Source organism: Arachis ipaensis, chromosome B09 (assembly GCF_000816755.2).
Source record: "Arachis ipaensis cultivar K30076 chromosome B09, Araip1.1, whole genome shotgun sequence".
NCBI classification, from domain to species: domain Eukaryota; kingdom Viridiplantae; phylum Streptophyta; class Magnoliopsida; order Fabales; family Fabaceae; genus Arachis; species Arachis ipaensis.
This window is the reverse complement of record NC_029793.2, coordinates 71,089,034-71,097,155: the sequence shown is the minus strand read 5'-3', so window position 1 is coordinate 71,097,155 and position 8,122 is coordinate 71,089,034.

The window sequence follows — 8,122 nt, the reverse complement described above, 5'->3', positions numbered from 1 at the left end:
ATGGTTGATTAAGTGCAAAGAGGTCGGCTTGACAGCTTTTGCGATTCCTTCATTTCTTCATGAGTTCTCCATTTTTACATGCTTTTCCTTCATTTCCTTGATCCAATCTTTGCCTCCTAAATCTGAAATCACTTAAAAAACATATCAAGGCATCTAATGGAATCAAGGTGAATTAATTTTAGCTATTTCAAGACCTCAAAAGCATGTTTTCACTCTTAAGCACAATTAAAGGAGAATTTATAAAACCATGCTATTTCATTGAATAAATGTGGGTAAAAGGTTATAAAATCCCTTAAATGAGGCATAAGATAAACCCTAAAAATGGAGTTTATCAGACCACTCCTCATGTAATTGACCTGTTCAGAAGAAGATTGAGCATGCTCATAATTATCATTTTACACAAAGTTACCTGCCATGTCATAGGAGGCCTCTTGAGGTGGATTTTGGGTGTTGATAGCCGAGACTTGCATGTCACCCATCTATTGAGTAAGTAGATTTATTTGCTGATACATAAGCCTGTTCTGAGTAAGAAGAGCATTAAGAGCTTCTACTTCCATAACACCCTTCTTCTGAGGAGCCTCAGAGTTCACAGGATTCCTGTTAGATGAATATAAATATTGGTTGCTAGCAACCAATTCAATAAGCTCAATAGTCTCCTCTGGTGTCTTCTTCTTGTGCAATGAACCGCCTGCAGAAGTATCTAAGCTCATTTTGGACATCTCACCCAAGCCTTCATAAAAGATATCTAGTTGGGTCCATTTGGAAAACATGTCTGGAGGGCATTGCCTAGTCAGTAGCTTGTATCTCTCCCAAGCTACATAAAGAGTTTCACCCTTCTTCTGCCTGAAAGTCTGAACCTCCAACCTAAGCTTAGTCAGCTTCTTTGGTGGGAAAAATTTAGTAAGAAACTCAGTAACAACCCTGTCCCAAGTATTCAAACTCTCCTTTGGTTGGGAATCAAGCCATAGCTTTGGTGCACAAATTGTGAATCACACTTTTCACAACTCGTACCACTAACCAGCAAGTGCACTGTGTCGTCCAAGTAATACCTTACGTGAGTAAGGGTCGAATTCCACAGAGATTGTTGGCTTGAAGCAATCTATGGTTATCTTGTAACTCTTAGTCAGGATATCAATTATAATTATCAAGTTGAATTACGAAGAATAAAAGAGCAAGAAATAAATACTTGTTATGCAGTAATGGAGAATATGTTGCAGTTTTGGAGATGCTTTGTCTTCTGAATCTTTGCTTTCCTACTGTCATCTTCTTCACGCACGCAAGTTTCCTCCTATGGCAAGCTGTATGTTGGTGGATCACCGTTGTCAATGGCTACCATCCGTTCTCTCAGTGAAAATGGTCCAGGTGCGCTGTCACCGCCCGGCTAATCATCTGACGGTTCTCACTCATGCTGGAATAGGATCTGTTGGTCCTTTTGCGTCTATCACTACGCCCAACCTTTGTGAGTTTGAAGCTCGTCACAGTCATTCAATCCCTGAATCCTACTCGGAATACCACAGACAAGGTTTAGACTTTCCGGATTCTCAAGAATGCTGCCAATGGATTCTAGCTTATACCACGAAGATTCTGATTAAGGAATCCAAGAGATACTTATTCAATCTAATGTAGAACAGAGGTGGTTGTCAGGCACACGTTCATAGGTTGAGAATGGTGATGAGTGTCACGGATCATCACATTCATCATATTGAAGTGCGAATAAATATCTTAGATAGAAACAAGCGTGTTTGAATAGAAAACAGAAGTAATTGTATTATTTCATCGAGACACAGCAGAGCTCCTCACCCCCAACAATGGAGTTTAGAGACTCATGCCGTCAAAGAGTACAAAGTTCAGATCTAAAATGTCATGAGATACAAAATAATCCTCTAAAAGTTGTTTAAATAGTAAGCTAGTAATCTAGGTTTGCAGAGAATGAGTAAACTATGATAGATAGTACAGAAATCCACTTCTGGGGCCCACTTGGTGTGTGCTGGGGCTAAGACTTAAGCTTTACACGTGCTTAGGCTGTTTCTGGAGTTAAACGCCAGGTTGTAACCTGTTTTGGGCGTTTAACTCCAACTTGTAACCTGTTTCTGGCGTTTAATGCCAGACTGCAACATTGAACTGGCGTTGAACGCCAGTTTACGTCATCTATCCTTAAGCAAAGTATGGACTATTATATATTGCTAGAAAGCCCTGGATGTCTACTTTCCAACATAATTGGGAGCGCGCCAATGGGACTTCTGTAGCTCCAGAGAATCCATTCCGAGTGTAGAGAAGTCAGAATCCAACAGCATCAGTAGTCCTTTTTTAGCCTGAATCAGATTTTTGCTCTGCTCCCTCAATTTCAGCCAGAAAATACCTGAAATTACAGAAAAATACACAAACTCATAGTAAAGTCTATAAATATGAATTTTGCCTAGAAACTAATAAAAATATACTAAAAACTAACTAAAACATACTAAAAACTACATGAAATTAACCCCAAAAAGCTTATAAAATATCCGCTCATCAAGCTTTGCTTTATCCCTGAGAGCAAATGGGAAGAGCATGAGTCTGTACACCTCTAGGTTCACTCCATTTGTCTTCACAGTATCACAAATCTTCAGAAAATCAGATATAAACTGATTTGGATCTTCATGAGGAAGTCCATGATATTGGCAGTTTTGTTGCACTAGGGTGACCAATCGTGGCTTAAACTCAAAGTTGTTTGCAGCTATAGGAGGCACCACAATGATTTTTCTATAAAGATCTGCAGTAGGGGCAAAATAAGAGCCAAGCACTCTCCTTTATTGCTCCTCCCCATTCGGATTTGCCACATTGGCGTTAACAGTATTATTATTACCCACAGTGGACTCTGTACCCTTGTAAAGTCTTGCTTGTTGTAAACGTCACCTACAAGTCCTTTTAGGTTCAGGATCAAAGTCTAACAGAGGTTCCTTGTCCCTGTTCCTGCTCATAAACAGGCAGAAGACAAGAAAAGATGGGATTCTCTACGTCAGAGTGCAGAGAACTCCCAGTGAGGTAACCAATGTAATAATAAAATAAAATTACTAAATAAATAAATAAAAAAAGAAAATAATAACTAAAATAAAAAAAAAAATTTCGAAAATTAACAGGAAAATTAAAATAAATTTAACTAGGTAACACCAAACTTAATTTCAGAAATTAAGGAAAAATATTACTACTATTATTAAAGAAAATTTCGAAAATAATAAGGTAAAATTTAAATAAAATTAAAACTAAAACGCCTAATCAAAGCAATCAAATAATTGATAGTTGTTAATCACAGTCAATCCCCGGCAACGGCGCCAAAAACTTGGTGCGGATTTTCTAACCACAAACTAGCCGACAAGTGCATTGGGTCGTACCAAGTAATACCTCAGGTGAGTGAGGGTCGATCCCACGAGGATTGATGAATCAAGCAACAATAATTGGGTAATTGGCTTAGTCAGGCAAACAGGAAATAATGTTTGAGTGTTCTAAGAGCATTAAACAATTGTTCAGAAATTAAAATAGTAAAGTAAATGAGTTGGGAATAAAATATGGAGAAGGCAGTTAAGGTTTCAGAGTTATCTATTTTTCTGGATTAACTTTTCTTACTAACTATTTTAATCATGCAGGATTTAATTTATGGCAGCTATATGTGACTAGACCCTAATTCCTTAGACCTTTCTAGTCTCCTCTAAAATTCATCAATAGCCAATTCCTTGGTCAATTAATTCCAATTAGGGGGTGAAGTTCAATTCTAGTTATATGCCACAAAAACTCTAATTACCCAAATATAAAAGGATTATATGTCACGTATCCCATTAAGTCCAGATAGTTAGAAGTTTAAGAGAAATTGTTTTCAAGCTATTGTTCAAGTAAAGAGCTTTTCCAAGTTATACAAGAACTCAATTAGAAAGAGGGTCATACTTCCGTTCCACCCAAATTCATAAGATAATTAATGAAAAAATTCTTAAATATAAATCAAGACATGAATTAAAATAGAAAAAGTAATAGAATCAATCCATACAAATAGATAGAGCTCCTAACCTTAACAATGGAGGATTAGTTGCTTATGGTTTAGAGAGTAAAATAAGGATTCTGATAAAATGTATTTTTGGTAGTCTGGAATCTCCTCTCAGGGAAGAAAATTTTCTTCCTTTTATATCTAATCCTAATAAATTTATAAATCTAATTTCTAAAATTAAAATAATATCTTTTCCTGAAAATAGGATTTGAATTTAAATCAGAATTGATTAGATAATCAGCAAGTCTTCAGTTGATGGATGGGGACCACTTGTTTCATCATTTCTGCAGCTTCTAATCTGTGTTTTCTGGGATGGAAACTGGGTCAAAACAGTAGTCGAAATTGCCCCCAGTATTTTTCTACGTTTTCTGCACGTGGCGCTTGTCCTGCGTACGCGTCAGTCAAGTGCACGCGTCGCCCTGGAAAGCTCCAAATCACGCGTATGCGTCAGTCACGCGTACACGTATTATTGGGGTAATTTTGTCCCCTTATTTACTTATTTAACTAAAAGGATTTTTTTTTGAAACATAAGCATATATCAATGCACATGGTATTTTGGTTTAATTTGATTTCACATGAGCATGCTCCCAAATTCCTGATTATTTTATTACTTTAATCCTTTCCTATCAACCCATGTTCCCATGTTCTCCCCACACTTGGTTGATACACAATCTCTATCTTAAGCTAACCAAGGATTCAACTTGGGATTTTTAATTTGTTTTTCTGCTTAAGGCTAGTGATGTGGTTATAGAACAATAAGGGATTAAAAGGCTCAAGGGGGCTAACAAGGGTGATGTAAAGGTAAGCTTATTTGGGATAAGTGAGCAAAAATTTAAATAATGGCCTCAATCATATATTGGTATGTATCTACATTCTATATTGGACATATAGACTGAAACAAAGTAAAGATTACCAGAATAAAAAAGAAGGGCGAACACACAAGAATGAAATAATTATGGTTAAATAATGTAACCAGACAAATAAGCTCAAAAACTCACAGGCTGTGTGTTCTTTGGCTCAAAAACCATATATCAGTTATGTATGTCATGCAAGTAGAAATCAATAGTTCCCATTATGCTCAATGTGAATCTTAGGATGGCTCTTAAAATCTTAGTGTTCTTCCTTGAAGAAATGTTGTTAACTAACTCACATTTATTGCTATATATATATACAGTATGTAGATTGTTGTGATTCTGTTATACTAAAGTTTCTAGTTTACTCTTTTTATTTTCAATTAATCCAAATTATCATGTGCTAAAAAGGGTAAACTAAACTAAATAATCCATATTTTCTATATCACAACTTAATAAGCTAAAAGTGCAAACTAGACTAAACTAAATATCTAAGATAAATATATAAATCTAAGTGCAAGATGTAGAAATACTGAAAAAAATACAGAAAAATGTGCAAGTACTAGAAGATAAATAAGATAAGGTAAAATAAAAATAAAAATAAAAATAAAATACAGAAAATAAACAAAATAGGATAAAAAGAGAGTCTGAAAAGTGGTTCACCAAAATAAAGTACGCCAAAGATGGCGACCTCCCCACACTTAAATAATAGCATCGTCCTCGATGCTCAGTCAAGCTGGGTGTGAGAAGTGGCATCTCCGGAAGGGCGTGCAGTAGGTGTCTCTGTGGTGAGCTGAGGATCTGCAGTCTGGATGAGTGTCGGAGGGTCTGCCTGCTGTAGTGGAGGCTCTGCCTGAAGGGGGATCTCTGGATCAGTTGGCTGTATCTGGTGGGGCTCCTCATGCTGTGGTGCAGCCTGCTCAGCTCCTGCCTGCTCAGCCTCTGCATGTGCCTTCTCCTCATGATCATCCGCCTCCTCCTCAGATGGCTCAGAAGGGGTGTCAGGCTCGGAGGGGATGTCGTGGTGGCCAGATCGAATCATCAACTTTAAGTGCTCATAGCGTCGCTTGTTGCGATGCTCAGATCTCTCATATCACCGCTGGTTGCGGTGCTCCATCTGGTCTAACCGGTCAAATAGGCAATGCATGAGGTGGAAGATGGGTTGTGAAGCAGGTGAGGGTGCAGTAGTGGTGGCGGGTGCGACAATGGATACAGAAGGAGTAGCAGAAGATGTGGCAGCCTCAGCAGAGTCAATGAGAAAAGGAGGTCTGTACCCTAAAGCCTGAAACTTCCTGCTGTGAGGGATAATCTTCTTGCAGTCTGCAGCAGTTGGCTTTGCATCTGTCGGCTCCCAGGGCACCTCAGCTCGGCGGCCTAGCTGAGTAATCAGGTATGGGAATGGGAGGGTGCCTCTGACATGGACTATGGCCATGTAATATCGGATGAATCGGGGCAGATATAAGTCTTTTCCCTCCATCACACACCAGAAGAGGATAATCATGGCAGTGGGCACCTCTGTCTCATGAGTGCTCGGCATCACATAGTTACTCAGGATCTGCTGTCAGAGCCGGGCCTCATCATTCAGATAAATAATTTTAATTCCTTTGGGGGCCACTGTAGACTTACCCATGACCCAGGGAAGAGTAGGATCAAGAGCTATAGTCTTCTTGACTGCGTCCCAGTCAAATCTCATGAATCTCATATCCTCCTCAGCCTTTTGGTAACCATCTGGATGATCTGATTTAGGCAGGAGATGGAGGATTTCTTCGATTGCTTCCTCAGTAACCAGAATCTGCTTGCCTCTAAGCTGAACTGCATCCAGGGACGTTTTGAAGTAGTTACAATAGAATTTCCTGACCCAGGATGAGTTAATCTCAGTCAAGTTTCTCTCCAAGAAGAACCAGCCTCGCTGTTTAATTTGTTCTGAAGTGTATTGTTTGAGTTCTTCTGGAATTTTGAGTTCTTTCTAGGTATAGGTTCCTGGAAGTGGCAAAAACTGGGTACTTCAGCTCATAGTATTTGTTTGCAAATTTTTCTGGGTCAGTGGCAGGCACCAAATGATTAGCCTTTTCCTGTGGGGTAAAATTTTTTTCCCGCCAGGAATCGTCGTGGAGGATATCCAAAATAGATGTAGAGGCTTCTCCTCTTTTTCTTTTGCCTGTTGTTGCGTTGACTTTTTCCTTACTTTTAGGATCAGACATCCTGAAAAGCAGAAATTACAGGATACAGTTTAAGAACTAAAGTAGGAAAGCAAGTAAGCAAATAGGATTTATCAATATAAACATAAAGGCAAAAGAGCAATAGAAGCAAGATATGAGCTGAATATAGGTAAATTTTTGGATTGTATGCAAGTGAAAAGTCTGAAAGTAAAAATCACAATCCAAAATATATGATAAGTGGAATTCATGTTAGTTTAGGAAAAACAGTAATCATGCGTTTGAGTTAGAAAGTTAAAGTAGTTAGGTAAAAAGAAAGGTCAGAAAGTTAAAATATTTAGGTAAAAAGAAAAGTTAGAAAGTTAAGGCGGTTAGTAAGTAAAAAGTGAGTGGCATGATAATGGGTTTCCTAGTTAACAATAAATTCACAAACTTGAAGAACAATCAACTCATATTCAAGCAAAAATTTGCAGTTTATTGAGGATAACTTATAAAATTTACAAGAGGAAAAGGAAATCATCAATAATGCAGTTTAGTAATTCGGGAACCAGAAAGAGTGAGAATGCAAGCCCATTCATCCATGAATTGGCTAGCTTGAAACCAAACAGCGCAAAACTTGAAGTTGCTAAAACCAGTTCATGAAGGGGAGTTGAGTGAAACAATGAAAAAATTTGGGCAGCATTTCGGCTAAAATTGGATGTTCCGGGTAAAAATAGCAAGCAAATAAGTTCATATGATAGTAAATAGTGCTGAAAAGATTAACAAATAGCAAGAACATGGGAGAACAGTGTACAGCAGCATCAAACATGAAAGAATAACATATGAACAGCACATCATCACAACAAATTCAGAATTACGAATCAGATAAAAATAGGTAGCAAGAACTGTGTAATTATCAGGCCTAAATCCACTAACCACATCCTCGCTACCTAACCACCTAAAATCCACTATGATCATGCATCTCTAACTATCCTAATTTGAATAGAAACTGAAAAATATGCAATTAACTAACTAACTGATAGAAGAATCGGTGTTCAGCAGAACCTGGTATGTAGAGGAACAAATGTATGGATCAGAGAGATGGTTGGGGTGTGGTGGTAGTG